This window comes from Palaemon carinicauda, chromosome 6, assembly GCF_036898095.1.
Source record: "Palaemon carinicauda isolate YSFRI2023 chromosome 6, ASM3689809v2, whole genome shotgun sequence".
NCBI lineage: Eukaryota > Metazoa > Arthropoda > Malacostraca > Decapoda > Palaemonidae > Palaemon > Palaemon carinicauda.
Genome location: NC_090730.1, coordinates 1126319 through 1138818, shown reverse-complemented (window position 1 = coordinate 1138818; position 12500 = coordinate 1126319). Strand labels below are relative to the sequence as shown.

Genomic DNA, 12500 nt, shown 5'->3' with positions numbered 1-12500 from the left:
GCAATCATGGCTAGTAACAAAATGCATTTCTCTCAGCAGCAATCATGGCTAGTACCAAAAAGCATTTCTCTCAGCAGCAATCGTGGCTAGTAACAAAAAGCATTTCTCTCAGCAGCAATCGTGGCTAGTAACAAAAAGCATTTCTCTCAGCAGCAATCGTGGCTAGTAACAAAAAGCATTTCTCTCAGCAGCAATCGTGGCTAGTAACAAAAAGCATTTATCTCAGCAGCAATCGTGGCTAGTAACAAAAAGCATTTCTCTCAGCAGCAATCGTGGCTAGTAACAAAAAGCATTTCTCTCAGCAGCAATCATGGCTAGTAACAAAAAGCATTTCTCTCAGTAGCAATCATGGCTAGTAACAAAAAGCCTTTCTCTCAGCAGCAATCATGGCTAGTAACAAAAAGCCTTTCTCTCGGCAGCAATCATGGCTAGTAACAAAAAGCATTTATCTCAGCAGCAATCGTGGCTAGTAACAAAAAGCATTTCTCTCAGCAGCAATCGTGGCTAGTATCAAAAAGCCTTTCTCTCAGCAGCAATCATGGCTAGTAACAAAAAAGCATTTCTCTCAGCAGCAATCATGGCTAGTAACAAAAAGCATTTCTCTTAGCAGCAATAATGGCTAGTAAAAAAGCATTTCTCTCAGCAGCAATCATGGCTAGTAACAAAAAGCATTTCTCTCAGCAGCAATCATGGCTAGTAACAAAAAGTATTTCTCTTAGCAGCAATCATGGCTAGTAAAAAAAGCATTTCTTTCAGCAGCAATCATGGCTGGTAACAAAAAAAAATATTTAATAAAAAAAAGAAAAAAAAAAGAAAAAAATTTAAGCAGCATCCATGGCTACTAACAAAAAGACCGGTTTTCAAGCAACAATCCAAAACGTATTTCTTTCTTATTTTCCTTAACAAACAACTGCAAGGCATCTTGCACTCCCCCCCCCCCCCCCCCCCCATACATCCTGCAACCAGCACCCTATGTGTGCTCTTTCATCTCATTACCATTTCAGAGGAGTCTGGCTGCTTAGGCAACGATTGGTTTCCGATGTATACTAAGAAACAATGGCAGATAAAAAAAAAAAAAAAAAGGTAATCTTTCGGTAGAGTCCCACCCAGCGCCATTACCTCTTGCTAGTGCATAGGAACTTTTTTTTTTTCTTTTTGCGAGCAAAAACCATTATACTCTATCAAAATAATTATAAGAAAAGGCAAAGATGTTGATGAAACGATCAAATACAAAAGAAAATCAGCTATATAATATGGCATATGCTTGAAATGCAGAGTGAAAAACAAATAACAGCAAACAATCCGTTATGTAGACATTTCTAATTGGAAACAATTGGTTATGCAGACATTTCAAACAGCAAACAATTGGTTATGCAGACATTTCTAACTGCAAACAATTGGTTATTCAGATAATTCTAACAGCAAACTATCCGTTATGCTGACATTTCTAACTGCAAACAATTGGTTATGCTGACATTTCTAATTGCAAACAATCTGTTAGGCCCACTATTCTAACAGCAAACAATCCGTAAAGCAGACATTTCTAACAAACAATCCGTTAGGCAGACGTTTCTAACAACTACAAACAATCCGCTATACAAATATTTATAACAACTACAACCAATCCGTTGTTCTATTTGCATACCAAAAAGACCTCTATAACAATTTTAACCCCCAGCCCTTACCTCATCAATTTTCACAATCTCCACGCACAAATAAACAGTATCATCCCAATATCTCGAGAGCATTAATCTTTCAAGATGATATTAATAGTCTACCTAAAGTTTGAGTGAGTTGACAAGAACACAAAACCGGGTTCTGATACTCATTAAATAGTTGAAAGGCAGTGTGCGTACGAGTGTGTGTACATACTACTGCTTTAGTGTGATGGGGTCCTATAACTGGCCAGACAGTATTACATTGGATCCTTCTCTCTGGTTACGGTTCACTTTCCCTTCCTCTACACATATGCAGAATAGTCTAGCCTATTCTTCAGATATTCTCCTCTGTCCTCATACCCCTAACAACACTGAGATTACCAAACAATTCTTCTTCACCCAAGGGGTAACTACTACAATGTAATTGGTCAGTAGCCACTTTCCTCTTAGTAAGAGTAGAGACTCTTAAGCTGTGGTATGCAGCTCTTCTAGGAGATGAACACTCCAAACTCAAACCATTGTTCTCGAGTCTTTGGTAGTACCATAGCCTCTGTACTATGGTCTCTTGTTTGAGGAGCTAATAGTAGCTTAATGGTTTAAAAGGCGCTCATGAATAGCAGAGGTGAGGAACAGTGACAATGTTTATGATAGTGCCACAGCCTCTCTATCATGGTCTTCCACTGTCTTGGGGTAGGGTTCTCTTGCTTGAGGGTACACTCGGGCACACTTTTCTATCTAATTTCTCTTCCTCTTGTTTTGTTTAAGTTTTTATAAATTATATATGAAAGATCTATTTTAATGTTATTACTGTTCTTAGAACAGTTTATATTGTTCATCACTTCTCTTGTCGTTTATTTCCTCATTTCTTTTCCTCACTGTGTTATATTCCCTGTTGGAGTTCCTGGGCTTATAGCATCCTGCTTTTCCAACTAGGATGTACCTTAGCAAGTAATAATAATAATAATAATAATAATAATAATAATAATTATGCAGGAACACCTCACCCAGTCGCCCAAGGGTTCCCCCCGTAAGACGGGAGTAAGACAGAAGGTAAGACATGAGGTTACACCACAATGAGCCGATGCAGGAAGACCTCACCCAGTCGCCCAAGGGATCCCCTTCCACCGGTAAGACGGGAGTAAGACGGGATGTAAGACGGGAGGTTACACCGCAATGAGCCGCATCAACCATTCATCCCTTTCAATTATGGCCTATTCTATTATTCTTCTTGGTAATTGTAACTCGACCAAGGGCAAATATTTCTTTCATGTCCCAATTAGCTCTGTCGTTAATGAAAGCTTGCATAAAAGTCTCGATGTATCGTCAAAAGGAGGCATTGGAGGAAATTTACTCCTCCCCCCACCGTCCACCAATCAGGGAATGAAAGGAATTTCTAATTTCACTCTTAATAGAATAAGGGAAGATGTCAATAATTCTGATAGTCAAACACTTTAAGACGAAGAAGATAGGGAAAAATATCACAGTAATAATGCAAGTTAGAATTACTATTGGGCGCCATGCTTTAAATAATGATAGCTAGGCAGCTGAAGGATATTTCACTTACGCTCATAACCATCATTTTGATTAATAAAATTATTAATAAAATGATTAATAGTGTAGCCCTCTCCAACAGATGGTTTTGATTCCTCATGACCAAATGAAGGGAAATTGTATAATAAGCCTTTGTATATATAATGTCTCCTGGACTTTGAATATAAAAATACATCCACACATATATATATCTTCTTTAAATAATAAAGTAAAGTGTCTGGCTATAAAAATAGCTCAGCGAGGAAAGGAGATAAGGAAATAAATAAACTACAAGAGAACAGTAACGTTATTAAAACAGAAAAAAGTACGCAGGAGTATTAATAACCCTAGTTGGAAAAGCAGGATGCTAAAAGTTCAAGGGCTCTAAAAGTGAAAAATAGCCCAGCGAGGAAAGAAAATAAAGAAACAAATAAACTACAAGAGAAGTTGTGAACAATGAAAATATTCCAAGAACAGTAACAACATTAAAATAGAAGGTATGCAGGAGTATTAATAACCCTAGATGGAAAAGCAGGATGCTAAAAGCTCAAGGGCTCTAACAGTGAAAAACAGCCCAGTGAGGAAAGAAAATAAAGAAATAAACTACAAGAGAAGTAATGAACAATGAAAATATTCCAAGAACAGTAACAACATTAAGAGGCCCTTTGCGTCAATAGGCGTAGGAGGAGATAATATTAAAACAGAGAAAGTACGCATGCAAGTATGCCTGAAGCGATCTTACTGTATTACACATTCCTGAAATTACAAAAATAAAAATAAAAAATCTGTGCTGGTGCGCCAGACGTATGAAATGTCGAAGCGCCATCAAATAGCCATTTCCACCGTGACAAAGGATGATGGGCCGACAATGAGAAGAGCAAAGGCGAAATGAAAAAATACTCAATATATAAAAAAAAGAACAACAACGAGGGCTTCATTAATGACTTGAAATTCAAATGATATAATTTACCACTATAATTATTGATGAAGCATCGGCTTGATAATGGATGGATATATTTAATATTTAAATGGGCAGAATTGATATTCATATTCATATTCACATTATATTATTGATATATAAATGGTTCGCTTAAGCTATTATGTGGCCGGTGAAATACTGTGCTCCCAATTCGAAAAGGATTCTTTAAGTTCTCCCTAATATTTGGTGCAAGTCTCAAAAATGGCTTTCAATAGCTCAATTTATATTAGGTTTCGCTGAATCTCCCAAAATCGTAAAGCCTATACCTTTACAACGTCTGTTATACCCTAATGTAAAAACTTATTTCTACAGCATTATATTACGATTCTCTTGCTTGAAGGTACGCTCATGCACGCTATTGTATCTTATTTTTCTTCCTCTTGTTTTTTTTGAAGCTTTTATAGTTCATATATGAAAGATCTATGTTAATTTTGACACTGTTTTCGAAATACTTATTGTTCATTACTGCTCTTGTGGTGCAATTATTTCCTTGTTTCCTTTCCTCACTAGGTTATTTTTCCCTGTTGGAGCCCTTGGGCTTATAGCATCCTGCTTTTTTAACTAGGGTTTTAGCTTAACAAGTAGTAGTAATAATAATAATAATAATAATAATAATAATAATAATAATAACAATAACAACAAGAACAACAACAATAATAATAATAATAATAAATAATAATAATAAAGTATCACTCATAGACGTCACAATACCGTAGAGAAAAAATAGAAAAAATTAGAGATATACCAGGACCTGCGAACTGAATTGAGAAGGCTATGGAATACACAGATAAAAATTATCCCAATAATCATAGGAGCACAAGGGACCATACCTAAGTTTTTATGTTTAGAAGCCACATTCCTTTGGCCGGGAGCACACTAGCGACTCTGTGGCGCCACAAAGCCACAGCATCGTGTGGCGGGGATGTGGTCTCCCATGGGTTTCTATTGTTTTCAAGCCGAACCACGCCTGTGGCGGGGATGACCGACAGAGAGCCACAGTCGCTTGCCACAGTCGCTAGTTTGCGCGGTAAAACTAGAAAACAGTGGAAACCTATGGGAGACCACATCCCCGCCACACGATGCTGTGGCCTTGCGGCGCCACAGAGTCGCTAGTGTGCTCCCGGCCTTAAAGGAAAAAATGGCTCGTCTTGAGATAGACACTAGAATGCATTACCCCTTTCACCGCCATTGGTGTCTTAGCCAAAATGTACATGAGAAAACTCTTGTTTGAAATCACGCAAACTATAGAAAGTTTGTATTCAATAAGAAAATATTGTGAGAGCTTTCCATTAAATATCAACAATCTATGATTTTTGTGGTCTTGGAAAATTTTGATGTATCATAAGTTTCGTTGAATACACAACTGGCAGTGAAAGGGTTAAAGAATATCTATCATTCTAGGAATAGGATACAGGAAAACAGAAGAATGAGAGAGAGAGAGTAGGATAACAAGCAAATTAAAGAGTGAAAATTTCAAACCTAGCTCATATTATTATTATTATTATCATTATTATTATTATTACCTGCTAAGCTACAACCCTAGTTGGAAAGGCAGGATGCTATAAACCCGGGGGCCCCAACAGGTAAAATAGCCCAGTGAGGAAAAGAAACAGGAAAAATAAAATATTTCAAGAAAAGTAACATTAAAATATAAATTTTCTATATAAACTAAAAAAACTTTAACAAACCAAGTGGAAGAGAAGTAAGACAGAATAGTGTGCCCGAGTGTACCCTCAAGCAATAGAACTCTAACCCAAGATATTGGAAGAACATGGTACAGAGGCTATGGCACTACCTAAGACTAGAGAACAATGGTTTGATTTGAGAGAGAGAGAGAGAGAGAGAGAGAGAGAGAGAGAGAGAGAGAGAGAGAGAGAGAGAGAATTTCCTGATCATCTTTCTTGTCGTATGTGAAAAATTTTATTAATAACCTTCAATGATAAACAATTAATCTATTGGCTGTATCTAATGACACACTTAAAAGATAGAGACGATAAGACTTGTGCTTAGAATCCACCTCATAGCAACAGAACACGCATACTCATGTGCATACATCTCGAGAGAGAGAGAGAGAGAGAGAGAGAGAGAGAGAGAGAGAGAGAGAGAGAGAGAGAGAGAGTTTGTACTTTTGTTTTAAAGACCTTTAGCGTAATAAACTTTTTCTAAATAAAAATAAATAAAAAATTTGCCAAACAATAAGTTTGGAGTTTTATTGTAAAGACCTTTGCCCTAATAAAGAAAATATAAAATAATATCTATCAATTCAATGAAGCTTTTTGTAGAAAATAACTTAGTCATTCATTTCCTCACTGGGCTATTTTTCCCTATTGGAGCCCTTGAGCTTATAGCATCTTGCTTTTCCAACTAGGGTTGTAGCTTAGCTGGTAATAATAATAATAATAATAATAATAATAATAATAATAATAATAATAATAATAATAATAATAATAATAATAATAAAATACCAATAATAATAATAATCAAGTCCAGTCTACAGATGAAGTAAGAAAAAGCCGGATATTTAAAAAGAAATAACTAAAAACAAATGGAACAATCTTCATCTCATAAAACTATGAATCAAACGATCAATTCAAAATAAAAGATAATCAACCACGAGTCAGCAATAATGCACACTTGAAGCATTTATCGAAATTCATATCGTCGTTTTTAAAATAAACATATCTGGCCGGCAATGCGATAGAGTAGATACTTCAAGAAACTCCACACTCGCATTTCAAAGGATGTTATTTTTCTAGTTCATCCTACCAAGTTTAGGTAATTTTTAATTAGAGTAGATACTACAAGAAACTTGACACTCGCATTTCAAAGGATATTATTTTTCTAGTTCATCCTACCAAGTTTAGGTAATTTTTAATATAAGTTCTATCCATACTCCTTAAAGGTCGCTCATGAATGGCAGAGTCAAAGGACAGTGACTATGCTCTAGCAGGACTATGTCCTATAGTCCATTTCTTTTAGCGAGTCATATTTGCACCGACTTGCAGCGGTGCCCTTTTAGCTCGGAAAAGTTTCCGGATCGCTGATTGGTTGGACAAGATAATTCTTACAAATCAGCGACCAGGACACTTTTCCGAGCTAAAGGGGCACCGTTACGAGTCGGTGCAAATATGACTCGCTAAAAGAAATGGACTATAGTGACTGACCATATATAGAGTAGTGTACATATGATCAGCGCTAAATGGCCCTCACCATCAAGCTAGGACCAGGGAGGGCCAGGCAATGTCTGATGATAAGCAAACAGAGACCTAAAATATTATTAACAATTAAACTATTGGGCGATTGTAATCTTCGGCCCCGGCCGTGACAGAAACTAATTTGAGATATATAGACCAAAAATAAAGGATTTATTACTGCTGTCACCAGTCAACCCCTATCTCTCTCTCTCTCTCTCTCTCTCTCTCTCTCTCTCTCTCTCTCTCTCTCAGCGTTATTTGCAACATGAGAGATTACTCTTCAATAAGCGTTAGTTAACATAAATGGGATAACGACAGTTTACGTTTTTTAGGGAAAAAACCAAGATTTATCACCTGAAGAAATGTTTTAAAGAAATGTAAATCTACCTGATATCGAACTGTTTTGTAAAAAGTACGTCCTAATATAAAACTCTACTTTCAAAGTAGACGCTTAAATTACCATCCAACTGGAAGCTCCTTGAAATGACGCTGTATCCGATATCAAACAACTAAATTGAAATACAACAAAAAATCCACCAAATACAAAATACAAAATCCCACAATATACAAAATACAAATTCCAGAAATACAACATTTAAAATCCCTCGAAATACTGACTTTATCAAAAATTTAAAATTTCAACAAAAGACGTTTAAAAAAAAACATTAAAAAACCTTGTTTTACTCACCCTCGAAAACGTCCAATCGGTAGACACTGGAAAACAAAACAAGAAAAACATTATTAATCAAGAACTTTTTAACCTGGGAACTTACATCAACATTAAACAAGGACTGTATGTATAAGGGGATGATGCACATAAAATTACACTATATCTAAGGGGAAATTATTCATGAAACTAATTTGTGTATTTGCCATAATCGTGAATGTAGAATAAGTGTGAAATAAAGTATTCGCCATAATAGCGAATGTAAAATAGGTGAAATAATGTATTCGCCATAATAGCGAATGTAAAATAAGTGTGAAATAAAGTATTCGCCATAAAAGCGAATGTAGAATAAGTGTGAAATAAAGTATTCGCCATAATAGCGAATGTAAAATAGGTGAAATAATGTATTCGCCATAATAGCGAATGTAAAATAAGTGTGAAATAAAATATTCGCCATAAAAGCGAATGTAGAATAAGTGAGAAATAATGTATTGGCTATAATTGCAAATGTAAAATAAGTGTGAAAAAATGTATTCGCCATAACAGCGAATGTAGAATAAGTGAAATAAAGTCTTCACCATAACAGCGAAAGTAGAATAATTGTGAAATAAAGTATTCGCCATAAAAGCGAATGTAGAATAAGTGTGACATAAAGTATTCGCCATAAAAGCGAATGTAGAATAGGTGAAATAATGTAATCACCATAATAGCGAATGTAAAATAAGTGTGAAATAAAGTATTCGCCATAAAAGCAAATGTAGAATAGGTTGAATAATGTATTCGCCATAACAGCGAACGTAGAATAAGTGTGAAATAATGTATTCGCCATAATAGCGAATGTAAAATAAGTGTTAAATAAAATATTCGCCATAAAAGCGAATGTAGAATAGGTGAAATAATGTATTCGCCATAACAGCGAATGTAGAATAAGTGAAATTATGTATTCGCCATAATAGCGAATCTATATTGAGTGTGAAATAAAGTATTCGCCATAAAAGCAAACGTAGAATAAGTGTGAAATAAAGTATTCGCCATAAAAGCGAATGTAGAATAGGTGAAATAATGTATTGGCCATAATAGTGAATGTAAAATAAGTGTGAAATAATGTATTCGCCATAACAGCGAACGTAGAATAAGTGTGAAATAATGTATTTGCCATAATAGTGAATGTAAAATAAGTGAAATAATGTAGTTGCCACAACAGCGAATGTAGAATAAGTGTGAAATATTATATTCTCCATAATAGCGTATGTAGAATAAGTAAATTAATGTATTCGCCATAATAGAGAATGTAGAATAAGTGCGAAATAAAGTATTTGCCATAATAGCGAATGTAGAATAAGTGAATTAATGTATTCGCCACAATACCGTATGTAGAATAAGAGTGAAATAATGTATTCGCCATAATAGAAATGTAGAATAAGAGAAATAAGTGTGAACTAATGTATTCGCCATAATGTGAATGAGGAATAAGTGTGAAATAATGCATTTGCCATAATAGCGAATGTAGAAGAAGTGTAGAATAAGTGTGAAATAATGTATTCGCCATAATAGCGAATGTAGAAGAAGTGTAGAATAAGTGTGAAATAATGTATTCGCCATAATAGCGAATGTAGAAGAAGTGTGAAATAATGTATTCGCCATAATAGCGAATGTAGAAGAAGTGTGAAATAATGTATTCGCCATAATAGCGAATGTAGACTATGGAGGAGCCATGAAAACAATGGGTATACGAGACGGCAAAATGGAGTTTGAGTAACTTTAATTTTTTTTTTTTCATTTCTGTAGTGAATGGTTACATGTGAAAAATATCAAAAACATAACAACGACCTTTACCAATCCATTAAATCGAAGACGTATAGAGAGGTTATGAGAAGGGAGGGAGGAGGGAGGAGGAGGGAGGGGAGGGAAAGGGGGAGAGGGTAGATAAACATCCTGAGTCACAGATAAGAAGACTATCAATACACATTTACTAAGTTTTGAAGGTTTTTTTTTCTCTCTCTCTGTCTCACTCTCACTACAGATAAATGCTCTTACCCCCAGGTTAGACGTCATGATAGCAACTCGGGTACTTCCGAAAGCCACACTATCTCTCTCTCTCTCTCTCTCTCTCTCTCTCTCTCTCTCTCTCTCTCTCTCTCTCTCTCTCTCTCTCCATTTATATCCAACCAATATTCACAATGCCAATCCACAAGGACGTCATAATATCAACAAAGTAAAAAGAAGTGACGTACTGTTATAGCATATATATATTTATATATATATATATATATATATATATATATATATATATATATATATATACAGTATATACATACAGTAAGTATATATATATATATATATATATATATATATATATATATATATATATATATATACAGTATATATATATACATATATATATATATATATATATATATATATATACATATATATATATATATATATATATATATACAGTATATATATATATATATATATATATATATATATATATATATATATATATATATCAGTTCAAGCAAATTGACATTTTCAAGATGTTAACCTTACTAAGAGATGCTAGTTACAAGTCATATCAACAGTTTCATGAATAGGCATATCTTAATCAAATCCTAAAGAATGATATCATATAAAGCCCTTATATAATAAAGGGCAAGTGCCTCGTTTTACACACACACACACACACACACACACACACACACACACATATATATATATATATATATATATATACACGTTCACGCTCAGCTTTCCCCATCCCTTGGGTAGGGATGAGATAGAGTAGTCATACCATGACAAGAGGGAGTGAGTGTGTGTGTCTTATCTAAATACTTAGCCATCATTATTGAAGAGTCACGTACACTAGTTTATGAATATTTTGGGGCAAAGAAAGTTAAGAGACTACAACAGTAAGAAAACGCAAAATAATACTGGAATAAACTTGACACACGCAAAATAATACTGGAATAAACTTAACACACGCAAAATAATACTGGAATAAACTTGACACACGCAAAATAATACTGGAATAAACTTAACACACGCAAAATAATACTGGAATAAACTTAACACACGCAAAATAATACTGGAATAAACTTGACACACGCAAAATAATACTGGAATAAACTTAACACACGCAAAATAATACTGGAATAAACTTGACACACGCAAAATAATACTGGAATAAACTTAACACACGCAAAATAATACTGGAATAAACTTGACACACGCAAAATAATACTGGAATAAACTTAACACACGCAAAATAATACTGGAATAAACTTGACACACGCTAAATAATACTGGAATAAACTTAACACACGCAAAATAATACTGAAATAAACTTAACACACGCAAAATAATACTGGAATAAACTTAACACACTATCAAACACTCTTTAATGTCCAATATCCTTTCAATAAAGTTAAAGTTAAAGTTGTCTGGTTTCAGTCCCAGTTTGATCAGAATAGATGCTCACCAGAACGTCAGCACTGTGTTGCCCAACCACAGCAGTGGCCTCCCCAAACAGCTTAAACTCACGGTCCTGGGTGGGGATAGATCTGCTGCTAGGCGAATGCTAGGCGAATGCGTCACCACTGTACTATTCCTCTCGCTTACAAAGATTCCAACACTATTCCTTACCAAGTTATCAAGATCGATATAAAACTGATACAGAAACCCAGGCACGTGTTAAAATGACAATCCACACTATTTGCTCCTGTATGGATAATGTTGTGTGTGTCTGAAAGATAGTTATATTTCTTTACAAAACCACATGTACAAATATATGCGAAAAAAAAATGTCTTTCCTCAATTCAAGATTCTCTAGTGTATCGTGGCTACATCTCGAAAAACTAAAATAGCGTTATTATTATTATTATTATTATTATTATTATTATTATTATTATTATTATTAAATGTTAAGCTACAACCCTAGTTGGAAAAGCAGGATGCTATAAGCCCAGGGGCCCCAACAGGGAAAATAGCTTAGTGAGGAAAGGAAACAAGGAAAAATAAAATATTTTAAGAATAGTAACAACATTTAAATAAAATATTTCCTATATAAACAATAAAAACTTCAACAAAACAAGAGAAAGAGAAACTAGATACAACAGTGTGCCTGAGTGTACCCTCAAGCAAGAGAACTCTAACCCAAAACAGTGGAAGGCCATGGTACAGAGGCTATAGCACTACCCAAGACTAGAGAACAATGGTTTGATTTTGGAGTGTCCTTCTCCTAGAAGAGCTGCTTACCATAGCAAAGCCTTTGCAACGGCACCTCTACATTTAAAGGTCGCTCATGAAAAGCAGAAGCAAGGTACAGTGGCAATGGCCTAGAAAATGACCACATATACATATGATCAGGCCCCAAGCCCCCTTCACACCCAAGCTAGGACCAAAGAGGGCCAGATAATGGTTGCTGAAGGCTCAACAGATAGACATATAAGCTCCCCAAACGCCCATCCTTA

At 34.9% G+C, this 12500-nt stretch overlaps 1 long non-coding RNA gene across 2 annotated transcripts in view; it reads right to left on the bottom strand.

Annotated features, from left to right (window-relative positions):
- The window catches only part of LOC137641944 (uncharacterized), a 93154-nt gene that overhangs the window by 59387 nt on the left and 21267 nt on the right, over positions 1-12500 (bottom strand). For both annotated transcript variants that reach the window (XR_011044600.1, XR_011044601.1), the window contains one exon: positions 8050-8075. This is a non-coding gene — a long non-coding RNA (uncharacterized lncRNA). The remainder of the gene's footprint in view (positions 1-8049; positions 8076-12500) is intronic.